At 38.0% G+C, this 23,465-nt stretch overlaps 1 protein-coding gene and 1 long non-coding RNA gene across 3 annotated transcripts in view; one reads left to right on the top strand and one right to left on the bottom strand.

Moving 5' to 3' along the window:
- Positions 1 to 20,739, top strand: part of LOC102155563 — a 29,945-nt gene extending 9,206 nt beyond the window's left edge. Inside the window, exons 4-5 of one of the 2 annotated variants that reach the window (XR_005361405.1) lie at positions 19,948 to 20,027; positions 20,231 to 20,739. This is a non-coding gene — a long non-coding RNA (uncharacterized LOC102155563). Of the gene's footprint in view, positions 1 to 6,021; positions 6,241 to 19,947; positions 20,028 to 20,230 lie in introns of those variants that run through there. The other variant, XR_005361404.1, reaches the window with a different exon arrangement.
- Positions 1 to 23,465, bottom strand: part of NEGR1 (neuronal growth regulator 1) — an 814,177-nt gene that overhangs the window by 195,258 nt on the left and 595,454 nt on the right. The window lies entirely within an intron of this gene.

Raw genomic sequence — 23,465 nt, 5'->3', positions numbered from 1 at the left:
ATTCTTGCCTCATAGGGTTAACATTTTTGAGGTGTGTGTGTATGTGTGTGCATGCATGTACAAAAAGTAAATAAATAAGTAGTAAAAAAGCTGTATGAACTAAGATGAGAATTGAGCAGAATAAAAGAAAAAGGAATCCTGAGATATATTGTTTTATGTGGTGCGGTCACGGAGCTCCTTATTGATAAGGCAACATTTGAGCAGAAAATTAGAGAAATAGAGAAATAGAGAAAAGGAATCATGTGGTTGTCTGCAGTAACATATGAAAAGGAAACAGAAAAGAAATAGGCCTTGAGTTGAGAGAGCATGTTTGAGATGGAAACATTCTTAAAGGTTTAAGTAGCAGCAAACAGTCATCATGGCCTGAGCAGATAAGTGAGAGGAAGAATCCAGAAGAGAAAATTGGGCAGGCAGGTGGGGCTCAGATTCTGTAGAGTCTGGTAGCCCATGGTAAAGCCTTTGAATTTTGTTCCAAGGAGATGAGGTTTTAGAGATTTTGAGCAGAGAGACATGGCTTGATTAACTTTTTATAAATATTCTTTGGCTGCTGAGTAGATCATGGTCTGCAGAGAGGCAGGAAGGGAAACAGAACTGCAGAAGTGCTAGGAGGCTATTGTAGTAATTTTTAGGATGATGAGAAAGCCATTGGCCAATCCATAAAAAAGGAAGGAATTTAGAGAAAATTTAATTAAATAGATCATTGGTCACATTGGACCTGAGTCAACTCATTTCAGTTAACTGGCAGTGACAGGACATTTTTAGTGAAATTCCAAGTTTATACCATTCTGAACTCTATTACTTTGTATAAATAGAAGAATTCTATGGAGACAAAAATGTCTGATTATACCCAGCAGGTTTCTTTTCTAGAGCACATCTCAGAGACTGTGACGTACATGTATGTCTTATGAATATTTTTTAGTATGAAGCTTTTTCCAAACTTATGAGACCATGGAATTGCAAAAGTTTTTTTTTTAATATTTTATTCATTTATTCATGAGAAACACAGAGAGAAAGACAGAGACACAGGCAGAGGGAGAAGCAGGCTCTCACAGGGAGCCCGATGCGGGACTCAATCCCTGGACCCGGGATCACACCCTTCGCTGAAGGCGGATGCTCGACTGCTGAGCCATCCCAAGTGTCCCTGTAGAAGATTCTATATTAAAGTCCTGTGGGGCTAATATGTTTTTGGATATGATCTGGGTATGTTGGACAGTGGGACTTGTAGATGTCTAAGGTCTAGTCCACATCCTATGTTATGTGATTTATTACTATTCAGGTCAACAATCATCCCTGGTTAAACAGGTTTCTATGTGCTCATGAAGTATAATGCACTCATGAATTTTATGTGGGGAAAAGGCCACAGTTATTTGCATCATAAATATATAGTCATTTATTTGCCAGAAATATATACCTTACAACAACTATGATTAATTATCAAACTGGAGCTATAACAATGAATTATAAGTATGCTTAGCTAAGTTGTACAAAACACTCATTTTCCACCAAAAAAACATTGTTTTAAGAAATCATATTGAACCCTTCCTAGAAGAGATAACCAAATGGTAAAATCTGAATGATTGCTCCCAGAACCTATTTCTTTTTACCATCATACCCCATTGCTCTATGAATTTCGGCCATGACCCAGTAGTGTAAGTTTCTTTTACAGGGAATGGGAGTGTAAAGGTAGGCATCTGCATGCGTTTGTGTTTCTGGAACTGTTTTTCTTTCCAGAAAGACCATTTTTGTTTTGCTTAGATGCAGCTTCTTTCAATTACACCAAAGTAGCAAAGAAACTGATTACTTGAGCATCTCAAATTCATAAGTACAATGGCATCCTTTGGAATAGATGGATTTGTGTGCACTGCTGAAATTTCAAAATACTGCCCTTATATCAAATTGTATATAGCTGTAAGCTGAAGCAATTGTATACTGAAATGAGTTAATTTTAGAGAAGTATTACTAGATGGATGTGGGGAACAGCAAAGAACGGATGTTGGGAAAAGCCAGCAGTGAAAGGGTCAAGAAGGGGTATTTAACACCTGTGTGATTAGATGCTCATAAAAGAGGAGTCTTCCCTTTTCATTTACTCAGTGGGATTATTTCCATTCATTGTTTAGCCAGTCATTTCAGGATGAAGATAATTAAAGGTTCTTCATCCAAAACTCCAGGCTCTGCAGGTGCAAGCAACAGAACCTCTGCACTTGGCACCCAATAAGCCTAATCAAGATTCAAGTTTTCTTAGTTACATGACAATAGCCACAAAGACCTTCTTCCTCTCTTGTCATTCTCAGTGGGAGCTTTGGTTTTGTACAAAGTCCTGTTATCAAAAAGATGAATGAATCCAAGAATTCTTTCAATAGCCTTAGTGAATTAAGGTAGTTCAAATGAAACCTTATAGTTCCAAAGGCAAACAAATTTGACACCATCCCTCTCCCTCAGAATGATGGACAATGACGAAGGTGCCATATTAAAGAATTACAGCAAAAAAGAAGAGTGAGGAATAGTAAAGAGAAGTAAATCGTGAGGAAGTCTGTCCTACAGAAGTATGTAGGAAAACACTGTGGTAAATAAGCATGTTGACCTTGTTTGAAATTCTAGAACTTGTGAGCTACACCAAAGAAGCCTTAGTCAAATAAACAGTCTTTGAAAAAAATTTAAGGTTTCCAGTACCTACCAGAGAACACATCATATAGGATGTGCTCAATACACAATTGTTACGGATGAGGATGATGATAGTTGAAAAATGTCTTCCTTGAAGACAGGTTGCACCTTAGGGTAGGAATAATGACAATCTCTCAAAGGCTGTCATAGATCTCACAGAAATGGATCACAAGGTCAATAAACCCTTTCCATGAAGCAAATATGTCCTCGCTTTATGGACTAATTGGATCTTAAAGAAAGCTAAAAACTCCATCTTATTGCTAAGAGAAAAAAATAAAAAAATAGTTTATGCAGTCAGATTTTTTAAAGAATCAAATCACTGAAATACAGTTGAAAAATAATCTTTGTGACCTAAAGGACTTTCACATTGAATAACACCTCTGCCCAGTTTTCACAGGGGATGGAAATAATACAGTTTGTAATGTACCTCCAGCTTCCCCAAGACCTTAAACATGTACACAGTCACAAAATAGTGCAGTGAAAAGGCTTTTCTTTGCAGTCAAACAAAAGTGGTTGTAACATTCACTATCTGAGTTACTTCACCCTTCTAAGTTCCAGTTTTTTCATCCGTAAAATAAATAGTGCCTACTTCAGGGACGGCTGTATAGACAACATAAAACACTTCATAGAGGCCCAGAAATAAACCCACAATTTTAGGGTCAATTAATCGTCAAGAAAGAAGGCAAGAATATGCACCGAGAGAAAGGTAGTGTCTTCAAAGTGTTGGGAAAACTGGACAGCTACAGGCAAAAGAATGAAACTGGACCACTTTCTCACACCATACACAAAAATAAACTCAAAGTGGATTAAGAATCTAAATTGGAGACCTGAAAGTATAAGAAATCCTAGAAGAGAGCACAGGCAGTAATTTCTCTGACATTGGTCATAATAACATCTTTCTAAATACGTCTCCCGAGGCAAGGGAAAACAAACCATTGAGATTTCATCAAAACAAAATGCTTCTGAACAGCAAAGGAAATGACCAAAAAAGCTAAAGACAACCTACTGAATGGGATAAGATATTTGCAAATGATATCTGATAAAGGGTCAGTATCCAAAATATATAAAGCACTCATACAACACCCCAAACCCAAATTATCCAGTTAAAAAATGAGCAGAAGACATGAACAGACATTTCTCCAAAGAAGACACAGAGGGCCGACAGACACATGAAGTGACGCTCAACATCACTCATCATCAGGGAAATACAAATCAAAACCATGACATATCATCTCATACCTGTCAGAATGGCTAAAATCAAAAGCTCAAGAGACAAGTGTTGATGAGGATCTGGAGAAAAAAGAACGCTCCTGCACTGCTGGTAGGAACGCAAACTAGTGAAGTCACTGTGGAAGACTGTGTGGAGCCCCCTCAAAACATTAAGAATAGAACTACCCTGATATTCAGGAATCCCATTACTGGATGTTTCCTTAAAGAATATCAAAAAAAAAAAAAAAAAAAAAAGAATACCAAAATATTAATTCAAAAGGATACATTTACCCCAATGTTTATTGCAGCATCATTTACAATAGCTAAATTATGGAAGTAGCCCAAATGGCCATATAGATGAGTGGATAAAGAAAATGTGGTGTGTGTGTGTGTGTGAATATATTTCTATACAGTCACATATATAAAAAATGGACTATATATATATATATATATATATATATGGAATATTATACAGCCAAAGAATAATGAAATCTTGCCATTTGCAACAACATGGATGGAGCTAGAAAATATAATATTAAGTCAATAAGCCCATCAAGGGAGACAAATACCATATGATTTCACTCATGTGTGGAATTTAAGAGACCAAACAAGTGAACAAAAGAAAAAAAAAAAAAAAGAGAGAGAGAGACAAACCAATAAAACAGACACTTAACTATAGAAAACAAAGAGATAGTTCCCAGAGGGGTGAGTAGGGGATGGGCAAAATAGGTGAAGGGGATTAAGAGCACACATATCTTGATAAGCACTGAGTAATACATGGAATTCTCAAATTGCTAAATTATACAACTGAAACTCATATAACACTGTATATTAACTACACTGGAATTAAAAACAAAAACAACAACAAAAAACTTCATGAAAAGTGTTTACCTTAGTGTTTGGCACTGAGTTAGCAGCCAATAAAAACATTAGCTACCATTAAACAGGTATTACTACCAGTGGATAGGAGATGAGAGCTATGCTCCCTTTAAGAACATGAGATCATGATAAGATATGGATCGAAAGGGAACTAATTTTTCAGAAATTCATTGTCTTGTAAGCAAGTGACTGATTAATGTAATTAAAAGCTATATCAGTATAACTTTTACTCTCCCAGAAGTCCATCCATACCCTGCTTTTTAATTGCAGTTAACCAAAAAGGACATTTGTGGTAGATCTCATCTTAATTTCTCAACGATCAACAAGTAAGAGGCTTAGGTTCGATAATGTGCTAAAACATCAAATGAGTTCCTTCTAGAAAAATATGCAATTGTGGACATACATTATGTGTTAGGGCATATAAAAGATCAATGTATCGATTCAGTTAAGCTTATGATGAGATCATTTTGTCTTTCATATGAAAGACAATGAAAAGTGGAATTTCACATTAAATTCGCATGAATTTCACACGAAATTGACTTCAGTGGTTTCATTAAAGGCTCGATATCCATCCTAGTTGACTAAACTATGATCTCTGACTCCCTTGCATTTGCACAGGTGCATAAAAAGCAAAGTATTTTGTAAACAAAATTCCAGAGCTAAGACATACAGCTACAGATGAAGTCTGATCTTAGGGGCACTGGTGAAGGCGCTTGCACTGGCCCCCTAGACAGGCAAAGAACAATCTGTGCATTGTTTAAAGTACAAAATAAGGGATTCTTTTCCTAAAGTCATGGCTTAATGCTATTAGAGTATTTCACGCTTTCAAGGAGGTTAACTATATTTAAGGTTGCATTAGTCATTTATATGGTGGTGTGAATGCTCTGATATTGTGTTGATTGTGAGCACACATATGCAAGAGGCCTTGAAGGATGGATGGTTGGGTGGCCTGTGACTCATGAAGAAGTAGATAAAAGAACAATAAGGCGAGAAAGGGTTGTCTAATGAGGAGTCTGTTGGTGCTTCGGCATAACTCATTCATAGCGTGCTTTGGGCAAGGGTCAGCAGCACTGAAATCACAGCCTGCAGTAGCTGTCCCCTTATAGTCAGCAATGCTCACTTCAGTGATGCATCCACTGTAAAATATGTCTGAGATTTATTGGGCCACCAGCTGTATCAATAGGAATTAAATGGTTCACTGTTTTCCTAGCTGTTCACCAAACTTTCTTTCTTTAGACTTTATTCATGATTTGATCTCTTCTCTGTTGTCAGTCATGCTGAAATTATAGCTGAATGTGATTGATTTGGATACAGTGGACCAGTTTGCGAGAATTTTGAAGCTGGGACTCTCCGAAGGCATCTCTATTCTCAGCACGTGTGATCTTGCAACACAAGTTGTCCATCAGCACCAACTTTCGGAGTCCCTAAATGTGCACATGCATTCTTTTCATGTTGAAGCTATTATGAACTTCCTGATATAAAGATCATGTCTTACTGAATCCTTCCAAAATAAAGATTAGAAGCATTCGGATGCTGTCTTTAGATTACTTATAAAACATGAAAATATTCCTGGGAATTTTTCTCATGGGGAAAACCTTCTTGTTCGATGAATCAGTCAAGATACGTTACTTAAGCTTCTATTGTGTTTATTGGTATGTCTTAAGTCATGGTACATTTTCAAAGATCAGAATCAATCTGTCAGAATAGAAATAAACTAGACATATATAAATTTATGGTTTTTGCAGCCAATCAATGTAAAAAATGACACCAAAGGCTGTACTTGGTAATCGGTGGGGAAAACACGGGTGGAGGGTTTCCTCAGGCTAATTCTCAACAGATCAAGTCTCCTTCTGATTTCAGGGCCAGCTTCCTCCAAAAACCTACTAGTGAACCTGAAGGCACCAGGGAGCCTTGGGCTGGTATGACTTCTGCCCTCTGCAGAATAATCACTGGATTCTATTTCTTAGTTGACTAAATGGTTTATTATTTCTTCTTGTTTCTGTAGCCTTCAATAATCTTAAAATAGCACATTAAAAAAGTTGATTAGAATTCAGTTATTAAAATTATTTAGTTCTGAAAAATGAATAATTCATATTGCTAATGTATTCCAAAGGATTACTTTCCAAACACACTGTCTTGGAGGAAGAGAAAAGAAAGGCTCTGAGTAGCTAGAAAAAAAAAAAAAAAGGAAAAAAGGGAAATTAAGAGACAAACGTTGTATTAGAGAAATCTAGTTGTAAACTACCCATTTCTTCTTGCCTGATGCCCTCAAATGCATGAAGGTGAATGTTGGAAGTCTAGCAAGACTACGGGGAGTGTGTTAAGCGAATGACATTTTCAAAACTATATGCCTAGATTCCCTAGTAAGGAAATGAACACGAAAGTGAACCACTTCCACTTCTCCATCTATTTTGAAGTGGTAATCAGCTGTGTGCTCAGACCCACATCCTGGAGTTTGTACCGTTCTAGAATTTCGGTATGGTTCAACGAGTAAAGCAACGGGGGTCATGACTGTGAAGCAGATGTGCTTTACCCATCGACTTGCTCTGAACTGACGAACAAGGAGAAAAACGACAGAGCAGGAAGTGATCCTCGTTGTAGAATTGAGAGGTAATTTTTCTTCCCATCTGAAAAACACAGTCTCAGCCACTTCTACTTACGGAGAAAGGAGGCTAGATCAGAACAAACACGGTAAGGAGTACCTAAGAGCAGAAGAATAAGAAGACATAAAGTAGGGAGAGACATTTACCTACAAATAATACATCTTAGAGAAATAAGAAGATATGGGAGGAGGATGGCAGGAAAAACTGTAATTTTCAGGAACAACAGTATGGATGTTTTTGAAACTGAGAATGTTTAACAAGGGGAAAAAAAATGTCATCCTTCCTAAAATGATTAAATAAAACGTGGTATGAGAAAACTCTGCCTAACAGCAAAAGTAATTTGACAACTGAAGGGTGTGTCAGGAAAGGGAAAGTCTGACTGACAAATAAGAACTTCCATGTCAGCAAGAGTAGCACATAAATAAATTATTAGAGAAAATGTTTAGGCTCTTTCCTCTTCTCAGAAATATATATATGCCTAAAATGCAGCTGATACCCTCCTTATAATCTCAATCTTATTTACTGCCTCTTATGTCAAAATCGCTGGATTTCTCACTATTTATTGCTCTCATCCTGCAAAGCTTATCTGTGCATTTGATGAACAGTTGCTATTGCCGTTTCATCAATGTCATTACGAAACATTTCCAAGTCTCGAGAGACTGAAATCTTGTAAATTCTGCCTTTAAAATGCATCTTATCACTCCTCACCACCCCATAGCTGTCCTGCAGGTGCGAGCCAACACTCCCCCTGGCTGGAGACACCGGAGGCTTCTCCAGTGGCCCCCGCTTGTGCCCTTGCCCCCCGTGCTGGCCATTCTCCGTGGGGCAGCCGGCGTGTTTCTGCTACCACCCGCCAAGTCCTCATTCCCACTCCCACACACAACCGCGCCCCGGCGTCCACGTCCATCCAGAATACAAGTCAAGTTCAGGACAGTGGTCCCCAAAACCCTACACGATCTGATCCTCCCGCCTTCTCTCTGACCACATTTCTGTGCGCTCCCTGTCTTGCCTGGTCTTCTCGGGCCACGCTGAACCCCCTGATGGTCATGAACATTTACCAATGTCTCTGCTTTAGGTTCTTATTACTTGGTACTCCCGGTCTGAAATCCTCACCCTTCAGACAATCTCCATTTTGTGCTTGCATCCTCCTCGCCTCCAATTCCCCCACATTGAAGAGGGCCTCCCAGTCCCTCTGTATAAAGTAGCTCTACCATCCCCTCACCCTCCAACCCCTTCCTTCTTAACCACCCTCACTGGGCTCTGTACCGACAATGTCCCTCTGACGTAGTATATATGGACTTCTCCACTTGCTGAGCGTCTCTTTTTCCCCCCTGGAGGGTACAGTCCATGAGGAAACAGTCTTGTTTCGTTCAACGATGTATCCTAGACTAGTGGCTGGCACATGGTAGGCACTCGATAAAAAAAAAAAAAGTTGTATTATCACTATGGGATGAGTAAAAACTACGACTGTTCAATTCTCTGTTACAAAAATATGGTCTATCTTGATGTAAGCCAAGGCAGGTGTCCTACTGTCATTTCTCTTTGCTGCTGTCATTTCTCTTTTCTGTACCGTTATCATTTCTATGTTTAAAATCTCTAATTTGGGGCATACCTGGGTGGCTCAGTTGGTTGAGGGTCTGCCTTCGGCTCAGGTCACGATCCTGGGGTCTTGGGATCGAGCCCCACATCGGGCTCCCGACTCAGCAGGGAGCCTGCTTCTCTCTCTCTCCCCACTGCTCATGTTCTCTCTTACTCTCTCTCAAATAAATAAATAGGATCTTTTAAAAATACCTCTAATATTGTGTGCCTGTAAAATGAACAGTGCAATGTGTCCAAATATATCACCTTAGTGTTTTTGGTAAGTTTTACTATATAATAATACCTTGTGGTTTTTCATCCTTTCATACTGAATTAGGTTAATATATAACTATGTGTGTGTATATATATATTTAATATTTAATAAATGTTTTATATGCTTATATAGAAATGTGCTATATTTATATATTATATATGTAAATTTAATGTATTCCTTAGAGTACTTCAATATGATTTATAATAAATTGTCTGAAATTAAGTGGTTAATTTTAGTGCTTCATTTTTACATGTTATGCAGTATCGCATGCAACATTATACAACTCAGCACTTAAATACAATACAGCTGGGCAGCTGAGTTGTAGAAAAAAATTCAACTAAGCAGTGTTTCTATCACATCCCCCCAAATACTGTGATTCAGAAACCATCACAGATAAACTTTACACTTATGCCCTGTTCTACTCAGCCATTGCCACAGTAATACGGTGTAACAACCACTATGACTTAGTGACAAGCATCAACACCGATCTCTCCCTCATGTGTCTTACTCTCTTTTGTATCTGTAAAGCCCATTAGTCAAAGCAGTCATATAGTCAAGGCTGTCATCAATGGGGCTGGGAAATACTCCACCTACGTTTAGGGGAGGATGGGAGATAATACTGCCAAGGAATCATCCAGACCATTACTTATAGGTAGAATTTTCCAAAGCCATTCAGGCTCCAAGTCTCTTTCATACCAAAGCTAAAGAGAGCTCCATGGGTCTGCCTGGAGAAAGGAAGTCTGTTACATCTTCTGCTAAGGAAAGAGAGTGGTCTGAAATGAATTGTGGATTCCAGGGTGATTTAACGTGAGGGATATCAGACTGAAGGTCTACAGCAGAGAGCAGAGCTGCTGTGGAAACCACAAGGATAGCCAAGTACTACACAAACCAAGTGCCGTGGCAAGGCAGCATGTCAGGAAGGCGTTATTAGATCTCCCGGAAAGGTGGATATGGAGGATCCACCAGAGAAGGACTCCTGACTTCTTCAGCTACTGAAAATGAGGCACATTTGAGAATTGGGAGAGATTTTTCCATGGTCATATGTCATCCACTGACTCAATATTTTTTTAATACATTTATTTTTTATTGGTGTTCAATTTGTCAACATATATAATAACACCCAGTGCTCATCCCGTCAGGTGCCCACCTCAGTGACCGTCACCCAGTCACCCCTACCCCCCCGCCCACCTCCCCTTCCACCACCCCTAGTTCGTTTCCCAGAGTTAGGAGTCAAAGATACAGATGCAATGAAACGCCGGGACACCTGCACCCTGATTCAATATTTATTCTGAGTTTTTGTCTGTTCTGTTATTCATTAACACACTCATTGCAATTGGTCAAGGAATATATTAAAATGGTTCCTAGACGAGCTCAGGGCTCTAGTGAAATTAGGAACTGGCTAATAAAGTGTCATAAACTTTTGTGTTTCTCCAAGGCCTAGCCTAATAGGAGGAAAATGAGACACTTCAAAAATGTTCATTGAATAAATGAATGTGATGAATGAATGAACTCTATGGAATACTGTGATTCTATGATATTACTAAAATTTACACTCTAGGCTTTTTCAGTGTAATATAGTTAAATTTTAATGAGTTACATTCGGTGTTAATGGGCTTATTATGTTCACGTAGTACGTAAGTGATGCTTAAACGCATACATACTACATGGCCAAATATTGGTATCAATGGCATTTCCTAAAATGTACATTTCTTAAAGAATTTCTTTAATAAATTAATGTTTAGTGAGTAGGGATATGGAAATAGAAAAAATTCTGGGCATATTTCACCTAAAATTTAATCTGACACTAAAAATTTCTCTGAAGAAGTTGTACATTCTAGACATAAAGGGGTCTATTTTGATCAAATAAATGGATATACTTGCTAAGGAAATGAGTATTTATTTTGACCTCAAGTCTTTGTTATTAGTTGAATGTGAAACACATATATGAGTCCAGACAATTTATTCACTTGTATAAGTTGTAAGATCTGAGTACCATCCCTCCTTATCCATGGGTCATACATGTCACAACCTCCAGTGGATGCCTGAAATCTTGGACGGGATGGAACCCCAAGTAGGCTATGTTTTTCCCCATTTCTACATACCTGTGATAAAGTTTAAGAATAAAGACAGTAAAACATTAATGATAATAAATAATAATAGAACTGTAATGACAATACTGTAATAAAGGTTACATGAATATGGTCTTTCTCAAAATAACTTATCATACCGTACCCACCATTATTCTTCCTATTAATGATAAATGCCTCTGTGATGAGATGAAGTGAGGTGAATAATGTCAGTAATGTGATCTAGTGTAAGGTACTAAGACCTTCTGATCACAGGTCAGAAGAAGGATCATGTACTTCCAGACTATGGGTGACCATGGGTTACTGAAACCCTCGAAAGTGAAACTGCAGATGAATGGGGACTATAATTTAGACTAGAAAGTTGATCTGTGTATACTGGGCATACTGGACACTGTTTATAAGAGACACAGGGCAGATGGATTTCAGAACGATATTAGAAGTTGTAGTATATGCTGCTTCTTTGTCATCTTGGCTAAGTGCTCAGTTTAGCATTTCTGCCTGAATTTGAGTTCACTATTTTTTAAAATGGAAATTCACAGTGGGAGATGAGTATGATTGTAGTGTAAAAAGTGTAAAGACTGGTCAAGATAATGCTCCCCATTGAGTCTTTATCTCAAGCTCCTTCCAGTGCATCCCACTATGTATCCCATAAAATAATGGCCCATCACAGTTATTATGTTTTTCTTGCTCAAGTAATCCTATGAGGTGGCTTAGTAATGGCATTAAATAAAACTATTTCAATGTGATTTTGTGGGGTGTGTGCGTGCATGTGTGGTTTGGGTGTTAGCTCCGTCCAAAATGGAAATAAGTCTGCGTTTGGTAACTGAACCAAATGTTTCCAGGGCATTTTAAATGCATAATTCATAAAAACCAAAAATGGTAAAACAATGCACAGACTCTACTAGCATTCATTTAGCTATAGAAAATATGCAAAAACACTAGGTAGAGCAGGTTTTGTCTTTTAACATTTTAATGAGCTTTGGGACTTTCATGCATATTAGTTATGTTGCCCTAATTACTCATTATAATTCTAATGAGCATTTTATATTTAATTACAATGCTTATAAAGATTTGGTATGGACAGTAAATTATTATAACTAGCATGTGCATAATGATTATGAACTGAATTTATTAACTTTTATACCAGCATTTAGTGTTGGTAACTTTCATTTTCACCTTGGTGATTAACCACATTGTCTGATTAAACAAATATTTGTGTGGAATTAATTGTAAATGACAAAGAACAGTGCCCATGTTTTTGCTTTTTTGCCAATTCTCATCAAATTTTATTTTTCTTAACTTATTTCATAGCTAGACAAGCTCATTTAAAAATGTTAAAGTATTATTATTTTTCTTAATTATTTAAAAGATTTTAGGCCTGTTAAGACATTTCAACAAGGGAGCCCAAGGTCAGATGATCAGATGCTTTCTGCTAGGGTACAAATAGCTAGGGAATGTTACCTTATGCATATCCTAAATGTAAAGATATGCATTTAAAAAATAATAATTCTCATATTTTGTAAACATTAAGAATAACTGTCTACCATCAACAAGAATTTTTTTTTCCATTTGGCAAAATGTATTTCCACAAGTTTTAGATGTTAATTCTTTGCCAAATTGTTCATATTGAAAAAAAAATCAAAACACAGCAGCTCCAGATTTATTTTCCATCCTTAAAATTTAGTACAGGGCTCTGTTTCAAGTGGGCCATCAATACATTTTAATTGATAATTAGGATGGTAATAAGGTTTTCTTGTAAAAATTCATATTCACTTAGAGGGAAATAAAGATAACAAAAACTTGAATGTGAATGAAATTACCACTTTGTCAGATGAAGTCTATATTTTTGGATTCTAGATGGTCTTATTCCTAACCCAGGTAATATTTACTTTCAAAGAACAAAGGGGGATCGGAAAGACAAAGATCAGACAAGAATGAGTGAGGAGGTTTTTATCTGAAAAATTCCTTTATATAGTGCAGCAGTTAAGAACTTTGTGTTAAGAATTCATTTAGGATCTTAGATTTTACCAGTTACTAGTTGAGGGATGCTGGGTAAATATAACATTTTAAAGCTTTAATTCCTTCCTCTGTATACAGGGATGACACATCCTACCTCAAAGACTTGTTGCAATCCAAGGAGGACGTTGTATATAAAGAAAGACTACAAGGAAAGCTGGCATATAAAGAGCATTTGAAAATTTAAAAATGTGAGACACTCTCACACAAATGTTACTGCCACCCTGATTCAAAGTGATTTTTTTTTTTTTTTTTTTTTAGTTTTTGAATATTTTATTTATTTATTCATGAGAGACATGGAGAGAGAGGCAAGACACAGGCAGAGGGAGAAGCAGGTTCCCTGCTGGGAGCCCAATGTGGGACTCGATCCCAGGACCCTGGGATCACGACCTGAGCCCAAGGCAGACGCTCAACCAATGAGCCACCCAGGGACCCCAAAAGTGATTATTTATTTCGCAGAGCAATGTCTGTAGCTAATATTTATCTTCTTGAAAGTCCTCCAGTATAATTTATCCACTGATAAATGTGGTTTGTGTGCATGTACATATATAATTATGTAGGCATATATGTATTAGATTTTCATTTATTTAATGAAAATTAAATTTACTTATACATTTACTTATACATATATAAGTATATATGTATACATGTGCATAGATTTTGAAAATAATAAAATAAAAAAATAGAAAATTATTTTTAAATTAAAAACCATTAATTTGCTATTAGTTGACCACTTATGATATAGATATAATGATCTCATATACTATCTTATTGTTTACCATGCACTGGAATCAATAGTTCACTCTTTGAATTACTTTTATGAAAACAATCATCTATAGACTTGTACGACACTTATTTACACATATTAATTGATTTTGTTGAATTTCTGTATTATTAATAAAAAGTCATTGTATTATTTTATGCAAGTTGTATGATTATATACAGAAAAATATACATACTATGTAGTAATATAGGGTGTCATTATTTCAAAAGTAATGCTACTATCTCCTTTAGTACATTATAGTCTCTAAGGTAGAATTTATTCCATAGTTATCTTTTTTTTTTCTGTAAATAGCAAATATTTATTGAGTATTTATTGCACATCGCTTACTATGTTATGGCCTTAGTAGCTAAACTATGCCTTACACATAATAAATCTTTGTAATCTGAGAGAATAGATGAGTGAATTATAGCTTGCCTACCGTATAGCCTATTGACTTATGGGAAAGCTCTTTCGAGATTATTTTTCGTTTAGTAGGCTGTGCCTGCGGGGGAAGGGAACATAATGAACTGACAGGTGAAACTTCCTATCAACCCAGTAAGTGTTTTCATGACAAGATTCTCTGACTATTTAATTTCATGAATTAATTAATAAGATATTTGGTTAAGAAATAAGCATAACTACAAACCTCTTTTAAAATATTTCTAACAAGATTTAATTCTGAAATCTTAAATAACTGACATTGAGCTTGTGCCAAACTGTATAGTGTCTGTTCTCTTACTCATTAATGTACTCAGTGCTTCTTGATATCTGGGGTTCCCTGTCACTGGTGGATGCCATCGAAATGCTTTGTCATCTCTTCAATAAATATATATTAAAGTCCCTGGGCAGTCAATGATCTGATGGTTGTGCTTCAAACTTTTACTGAGTGATTTCAAAGGCCCATTACGTGTACTGCTGGCACTTTTTCTTTGGTGCTAGTTGAATCTTGAGTAATTATATTGCAGGTAAGGTGGACTGGAGGAGTTTGAGTCTAAAATTGTAGGAACTGGCTCGGTTCAGTTTAGCAGTCAAGGGCTGAACTATGGAAGTTTCAAGAAAAATGGAAAGTAGTCAAGGGTTGAACTATGGAAGTTTCAAGAGGAATGGGAAGTGCTAAGAGAAAGGATTAACTCAACTGGGAATTGGGAAGAAATATTCATTCTCATACAAAGGATTTCGATTTAGTATATTTGTTTTTTTCCTACCCACATGCTCACTCCTACACAAAGAAGAAAGAGTAGCTGAAATTTTCAAGTGTAGAAGAGGAATGATTATTACAGGTTGACGCTTCTCTCCCTTTACCCTTGGGTAGCTGTTTCTCAGCAGGACATAAATATTCTGCTCAGTAACTCCATGAAGGAGTTTTCCAAAAGCAGGCAGCCCATGTGGAGAGGTCTATGATTTTCCAGTTGTGTCTGTAAGTGGGAGATAAGTTCACTTTTTGTGAGTGTTACAATCCAGGGCATTGGGCTAGAATCCTTGAGGAACAGACATCCTAGATGGATTTAAGGAGCAATATAAGCATTCAGATAAAGAGGTTTTTGGAAGGGCCAAGTTATTTTGCACCTGGAATTACAGGTAACTCTGTGGGTAATTTTTAATAGTTATGTGATTGTCTTTGAACTGCTCTGACCAAAAAATGCAGACTTAGATCTTAGGTGTGGGTCATATGGGACATTCATAATCAGCTTGTGGGCCTTTGTCCTAGATACTTGTCCTAGGAGAAGGACTTTTATGATACGGGAAAGCAGAAATATCATATAGTGGAGCCATTTTTAACATGAGTAGCCCGAGTAAGCAGGCAGACCGTGATTGGATTTAAGCAAAGAACAGGTGGGCCCAGTGGGTGGCCTTAGCCAAGTGCTGGAGCAATATGCCAGGCCAACTATGGCAAACACAGGCAGCACTAGGGGGCCTTGGCAGGCGCCAGCCAAGCTGGCTACGACGTGTAGCCTGCTGAGGCTTAACTTTGAACTCTACTGGCAAAGATGGCCAGGTCATGGGCCACCTGGGTGGCTCAGTGGTTGAGCAACTGCCTTTGGCTCAGGTCATGATCCTGGGGTCCTGGGATCGAGTCCCGCATCGGGTTCCCTCTGGGTTGTCTGCTTCTCCCTCTGCTTGTGTCTCTGCCTCTCTGTGTGTCTCTCATGAATCAATACATAAAATCTTTAAAAAACAAAAACAAACAAACAAACCCAAGTAGTCTGGTCACATTCATAAGGTGGCATCTTTCATACTTCTAATGTGATTTTCAGCCAAGTATGCAAGGTGAAAGGCCAGATCCTCTTGACTGCAGAGATCCTAAATTCCCAAATAGGTAGAAACTGCTAGTTCAGCTGCCACAAATTTTGTTTCTCTTTTACATTTTGAATTTATGTCAGAACTAAAAGAGGAAACTCTGAAGGGGCTAACCTCTGAAACACGAGGCTTGTCCATAGGTCCTTATGGGTTATTTCCCACTACTGTCTCGAGTCTGGACTTATTAATTAAATATTAATCATTAAAATAGGCTTAGGAAATGCCTTCGGATTGCTGAAGATCCAAATCATTGCTTCATCCAGAGAAGAGTCTTAGATTTCATTGATACATAAGAATAAAAAGAAATCAGAAACCTTATTATGAAGAGAATATTCTATCTTCTTAGATGGAGGTAGAGAAAGAATTCAATAACAATACTGCCTTTTAAAAAGTCAGTTTTAAAAAGGCCTGGGCAGAAATAAGGGATTGATTGAGTTTGCTCGTGAAGTTAAGGAAAAAAAATGGAAGGATACAAAATACTTGTTTCAATCATAATGGAGGAGCAATGGATGAATAGAAGAAGGGAAAAAAAAAAAAAAAAAAGAGGAATCCAGGCTAATTAAATGGTAGGGCCAGTACAAATAAATCTTAAGGAGGAACATGGCGTACTGAAAGCCTAAAGACAGTGATTTAGGGGAGAAAAGGATACCTGGTTTCAACTGCTCTCAGTCAGGACTTCACAAAAGGGAGACGTGCATTAGTTATTCTAGCTCAAAAACAAAACAAGCACCTCTCCTGTTACCCCTTTAAAAAAATAAAACAAGTTATCATTTTGGCTGTGGAGTAAATCTAATATTGGAGGAGAGACAGAGAAGATGGGAGAGAAGAGTAGGGAACGGATTATAGTAATCAAGGTCAAGGTCAAGGTATAGAAGTAGACTACCTACCAGTGGTAGAGATGTAAGATGAGAAAGGATTTGAGAACACGATTTGAGAGGGTAAAACGGACGGGGTTAGTAATAGATTGGGTACGAGGAGAGAGAAAGATGGGGATGTTGAAAATTACTCCTGGATCTTTGGCCAGCACAATTGGATGGATGATCGTGACAGAAGAAAACAATGCAAATGGGTGATGATAGAAGGCGCATGGGAACCTAAGTTCAGTTTGGGAACACACCAAGTTTGAGACGCTTTTGAAATGTCACTAACGGATGAAGCATCACTAACAGATGAAGAGATGGGCAGAAAGGTCTAGGGCCCAGAGAAGGCTGGCGTGGGAGATGAATGTTGGAGTCAAAGGTGCAAATTAATGCCATGGAAAGGCCTAAGACTGCAGGATTGAGAGGCAACTTTTAAAAAAACTGGTGTCTCCTACTTCGTTACACTGCACTTTATGAATCTTTCGTATTGAGTAAGTTCTATGACTCAAATAGTATATTGGTTGCTAACAAATATTTTACATTCTTGCCCCAGGAAAAATAACATTGTATAAAAGTGGAAAATGTGTTTTGTTTTTTTTTTTATAAAGATTTTATTTTTTTTAATTTTTATTTGTTTATGATAGTCACAGAGAGAGAGAGAGAGAGAGGCAGAGACACAGGCAGAGGGAGAAGCAGGCTCCATGCACCGGGAGCCCGACATGGGACTCGATCCCGGGTCTCCAGGATCGCGCCCTGGGCCAAAGGCAGGCGCCAAACCACTGCGCCACCCAGGGATCCCTTAAAAAAAGAAAAAGAAAAAGCCAACAAACACTTGGGGACAAATCAAGTCACAGATAAAAGTAATTAGTGGGGCATCTGGGTGGCTCGGTTGGTTAAGCATCTGACTTTGGCTCAGGTTATGACCCCAGGGTCGTGGGATGGAGCCCCACATCAGGCTCCCTGCTCAGTGGGGTGTCTGCTTGTCCCTCTGCCCTCACCCTGCTTGTGTTCTCTTTCTCTCTCTCAAGTAAATAAATACAATTTAAAAAAAGAAGTAACTGGTATCTTAAAAGTGCTCTTCCTCTTTCTCATGTACATATAATGATCTGTATTACACAAATATAGATGAATTATTCATACCCTTTAAATATTTTCTGAATAGAAATTCGTGGAGTGGTAGCATTGTGGTAGACCTGGAAACAACTAAATATTTTGTTTAATGTGTATTATAGTCAGTTTTGAGAATGGTTATTTTTGGTTTTGTCTAAAGAGAAACTAAATAATAGAAGAAATAAAAAATTCAAGAGACATAAAATCATTTCGATTTCTAATTGGTTTCAGGGAAATTAATTATCTGGAAGTTCTTTTATGTATATTTCATACCTTTCTAGTCTTTATTAAACCATTTTCTCTTTATATCTTTTATTTTTTATTATCAAAATGGTAGAAATTTTTTTTGTTTGTTTGAAAGGCAAAGGTAAATTGACTTCCATGCGAGGAGTGAATCTATGGGAGATTGGAATTACTGTTAAGACTAGGCTTATCCTGGGATGATGGATTGACAGGAAATAGCACTAAATCATTGTCATCAAAAGCCAAGCTTCTCTATTTTGAGAGAAGATTCCCTAAGATTCTATCAGATTTCAATGTTTTCTGAGAGACATCATCAAAAAATACCTTCCAGACATTCACAATATATTTGTATCTGATTTTATAGAATGCCTACACTATTTTGAATTGGCCACCATATTGTTTGTCATTTTAAAAAAATTACAAAAATAATTATTTTTTAACTGAATGTTATGGAGATTTGGGCCACAAATGTAAAATACGTGTTCTACTCATCAGTAGGTTGGACAGTATTCATGTGCTTAGAGCTCTTTAGTGATCTTTTATCATATACCCAAGGTCCTGTTTCTATAACAGTAGCCCAATTCTTTGAGGTCAGGGACATGAATACAGGTCCTTACAAGCATTTATATGGGGAACAGGAGTAGGGGAACAGGAGTAGGTAATTTATCTCACGGAATGAGGAGTACCAATCGAGATTTGTTCTAGGTCTCCCTTTTTATGACAGAGGAGAAAAAACAAAGGTTTTTCAACATTCCCCGAAGTCATGGGATGCTAGTAACAGACTGGATAAATCTCACACATCCCACTGATGTGACCTGCTTTGATATGGCCTCCCCCTCGTGAGCATATCTAAACTGACCAATACGCCGGCACAGTACTACATAGTGTCAAGCTCCAAGTTTTTTGGAAACAAATATTTGTTAAGTAATTTATATGTCACAGAACTTTAGGGTATTTACAGATTTAATAGAACAAATTCTGCTCATTTCAAAGAGTTAAGCCTTTCCCATACGACTGTTTGATTATATGTTCAACAATCCGTGATCATCCAAAAATAAAATATCCTAACATAAAATTAAAGGAGTGCTTGTTTTAAATGAGATGGACTTCAGGGTGAGGACTATCTCTAAGTATGTAATTTGGTTTTATGCATTCTGATTTCTATCGATAGCATGGTAGTAAGAAGAGAAGAAAAATCTAAATGTTCACTGTCCATAGAAATCGTATAAAAAAACTCTCAATAAAACTTCACATACTCTATGTAATGCTAATTGTGATGAAATTAAAACAAGGGAAGCACTCCCATTGGTGTCAATATAGTCAATCAACATTATATATATATATATATTTTTTTTTTTTTCTCTAGGAGAAAGAGAAGAAATAAAGAAGAGGACGAGGATGAAGGGAAGAGAAAAAAAAAAAAAAGAGGAATCGCCGAATAATAAGGTTGGTAGAGACTTGCAGAAGTCACTGTCTCCAAGCCTCATAAATCCAATCTCTCCTCACTCATACAGACCCCAGACAAATACTAATAATGGTAATTAATCTAAATTAAGCATAAACTATGTGTCGGAGACAACAAAGTTCTTAAATGCTTTATCTTACTTAAGAACCACACTGTCTGATGCCTTTTTATTTTTATCATACAGATGAAAAAGCTGCAGTTAGAGAGGTTAAGTAACCTTCCTAAGTTCACTTAGCTGACAAATTAGATTCAAATGCAGATCTGTGGGACTCAGACATTTTCATTACATAGATAAACATAGATCATTCTACAAGCAGTCTGGACATGGCTATCTCCGCTCAATTAATTTCATCATGAGAGAATATTCTTTTCATCTCAACGAAGATACCACTTCTTCTTTGAAGCCCAGCTAAATTCTTCCAGAAAGACATCCTCCCTCCGTCCCTCCCGCGTGTTCTCATCTTGTGGATCACTTGGGACCTTTGTGAGCACTTGGGGCCACATCATGCAGCTTTGGAATGGATTTAAATTCTTTATGAGTCTTTGAGCAATTTCCCTAACCTCCATAATCCTGTTTACTCATTGGTAAAATGGGAATAACACCTTCACTGTAGAGCTGCTGTGAAGATTAGATCATGAAAATAAAGCATTTAGCAAGCGTCTGGCTCAAGAAAGGAACTCAGAAACAAGAATTTCTGTTTGATGTTTGATTCTCTGAGTAGGATGTACGTTACACGGTGATAAGAACAGAGTCATTCTTCATCTTCTCACAATTTCCCAGACGAGCCAGCCCATAGGAGGACAGAAAATTAAAAATTAGTCAATTATATCCTACCCCAATGAAAGACAAGGTCCATGACCAGAACTAGCATAGACTGAGTACTTACTCCAAGCCGGGAACTATTCTAAGCCCTCTTCATATGCCAACTCATTTAACTTTCACAATTCCATAACCATTTATCATGATTTCTATTTTGCACCTGAGACAGAGAGAGCTAAGATGTCTGAGGTCACACCCTTAATGGCTACCATCTTACAGGTGCTAAACCTTTGCATTTTATAACCCTTCATGTTCTCAGAGAAAGCCATTATTAACATACTGTGGCATTCCCCAAGAGGTTTCCAGGCATAGCGGTTAGTATTTTCTGGAACCTTTATGAATCCCTTTGTTCCCCATATTCAGAATCTTTTCCTAGATAATACCACAGTGCCTAAATACTTAAGGGGAAAAGATGACTTCTAGTTTTTAACAGCGGTCCTCATCTTCATTGCACCTGTTACAGGTGGAAGGAGTAAAATACACTAGGAGTTAAAATGAGCTCTACTCCACATTCACATCTTCACAGGAGAGCTGGAGCCTCTCGTGTGCGGGGAGCATGGTGTCAAAGGGAATGCACGTTCATTTTCTTTGCCACATATGCCTGTGCTCAGAGTACTGTGTGAGTAAACAGAAAAAGAGACCATCTTTGCATGGAATGCTAATGCATATTTGAAGATGAATATATGTGCGCTTTGGGGGGGGGGGGGAGGACGGGGCATAGAGCAGCTCTCCATGCCCAATCACGGGCTTCACCAACTAGGTGAGTTTATGCTTTACGATTTTCATCAGCAGAAAGAAAGAGTTGCAATTACTGAGGATTTTCACAATTCTTCAACACGCAGCCACAAAGGACTGGCTCAACAAAGCCCCCTTTCATCACAAAGGTTCGTATTCCTATTTCTTTTCTTGCTGCTCTTGCTGAAAACATTTTGTCAATATTTTCTCAGCCTCTGCTGCAGGTCGTGTGTGGGTTGGTGTGTACGGTGGTCTGTGCTTCGGTAGAAGAATGTGCGTGAGTGTGTGTAGGAAGTTGAAAGGTGAGGCATAGTCCTTGGACGCTCTTATTTTAAATCCTTAAAAAAATAAATAAATATAAACTCTACTCAGAGCAATTACTGCACTGCTGGTGAAGGGGAAAATCAGAGTCACCAACCATTACTCACTTGTGTGTGGGCTCCAGGCATCCGTGACCTGCCAACTAATACGGGGTGGGCCCGACGAGCACGTGTCACTCACGCACCTGTGTACCAGAGGCAGCATGAATGCAAAGGCACATTTCATCGGTGGTGTCTTCATAATGTATCCGTAGAGGGATGGAGCAAGGGGACAGGAGAACGTGCAGCCAACTAAGCCTATCCCGGGAGAGAAATCAGGTCACTTGTCTTCAGCACACATCTATCCTCACTGCAGTCCTAAGGATGACGGCTCATCTTTTTGCAAACAGACATCCATGGGTCAAGGCGGAACAGCTCTGCTTTTTTTCTGGAATGGTCCATGGCAGCTTTCTTTACATATTACCTGCCCTCACAGGTCATAGTTTCGTTACCACAATTACGGGCCTACTATGTAGCATCTATTATTACGCTCTGAGAGCAAGTGACATTTGTAACATGAACAAACTGTGGTCTGGTCAACAGTTTACAGTATGGGTTACCTTGTGCAGGAAGAGATTGCAATGCGACTTGGGATTCTCTCTCGGATGATTTGTGGCCACCCTGCTATCACAATGAAAGCAGAAACCTTGGCTGTAGAGAAAGCTGTGTGGTATGCAAAATTTGGCTCTGCAGAGACTTGTGGAGTCAGACCACTAATCTGCCTGGAACATTGAGCCCCCTTGAAACTAAAACGATGCTCTTGGCTTCAAAAGGTACATTGCAGAGGGGGAAAAAAATGTCTCAGGGTGTCAAACTGAATTATTCCCCTTCACCTTCTTCTCTAGTCTCCCCTAGTGATTCAAGCCAGGAAAACAATATGAGCGAAATACCCTGGCTCCTATTAATGATAGTAAGCTCCTTCTCTTAGCAAAAGTGATAGAACATAATGAGCAGTTGGTAGATTTTAAGTCTTTGGAACTAAATATTCCCACCAATCCACATCGCTCCCAAGGAGACAATCACTTGAAAAATAAAGTTCTTCATTAATAATTCAGTATCAACTGAAGAGAAAAGGATGTCAAGAGCTGACTCTCTAAGAGCTCACGTATTCAATCTCAGATTGAAAAGTTAAGAAGCCATTTAGTATTTACCCAGAATTGGGAACTTCTGCAACACAGTGTCCAACTAGTCTGACCCGGAGTGACCAGATACCCGCTTTATTAATAGATTGAAAAGCATGGGTGATGACAGCCATTATTCTCACTTCTTTTTGTATTTCTGACACTGACGCATGCCAGACACGGTACAAACTCAACAGATACTTATATGGGATGCATCCCGGGCGACTCCTCCCCATTGGACAATTCACCAAAACTTCTGAGACAAAAAAAGCTCCTCCAAAGTCTTTGTGGAAAACCAGCTGCTAATTCTTCTGGTGTTGATTTTGCAGAACCCACACAACAAAGTATGTAAATCCACTAATTCAGATTGTGTTTCCGAGGACA

This window comes from Canis lupus, chromosome 6 (assembly GCF_011100685.1).
Source record: "Canis lupus familiaris isolate Mischka breed German Shepherd chromosome 6, alternate assembly UU_Cfam_GSD_1.0, whole genome shotgun sequence".
NCBI lineage: Eukaryota > Metazoa > Chordata > Mammalia > Carnivora > Canidae > Canis > Canis lupus.
The sequence above is the reverse complement of the archived record's forward strand: the minus strand, read 5'-3'. Positions and strand labels throughout refer to the sequence as shown.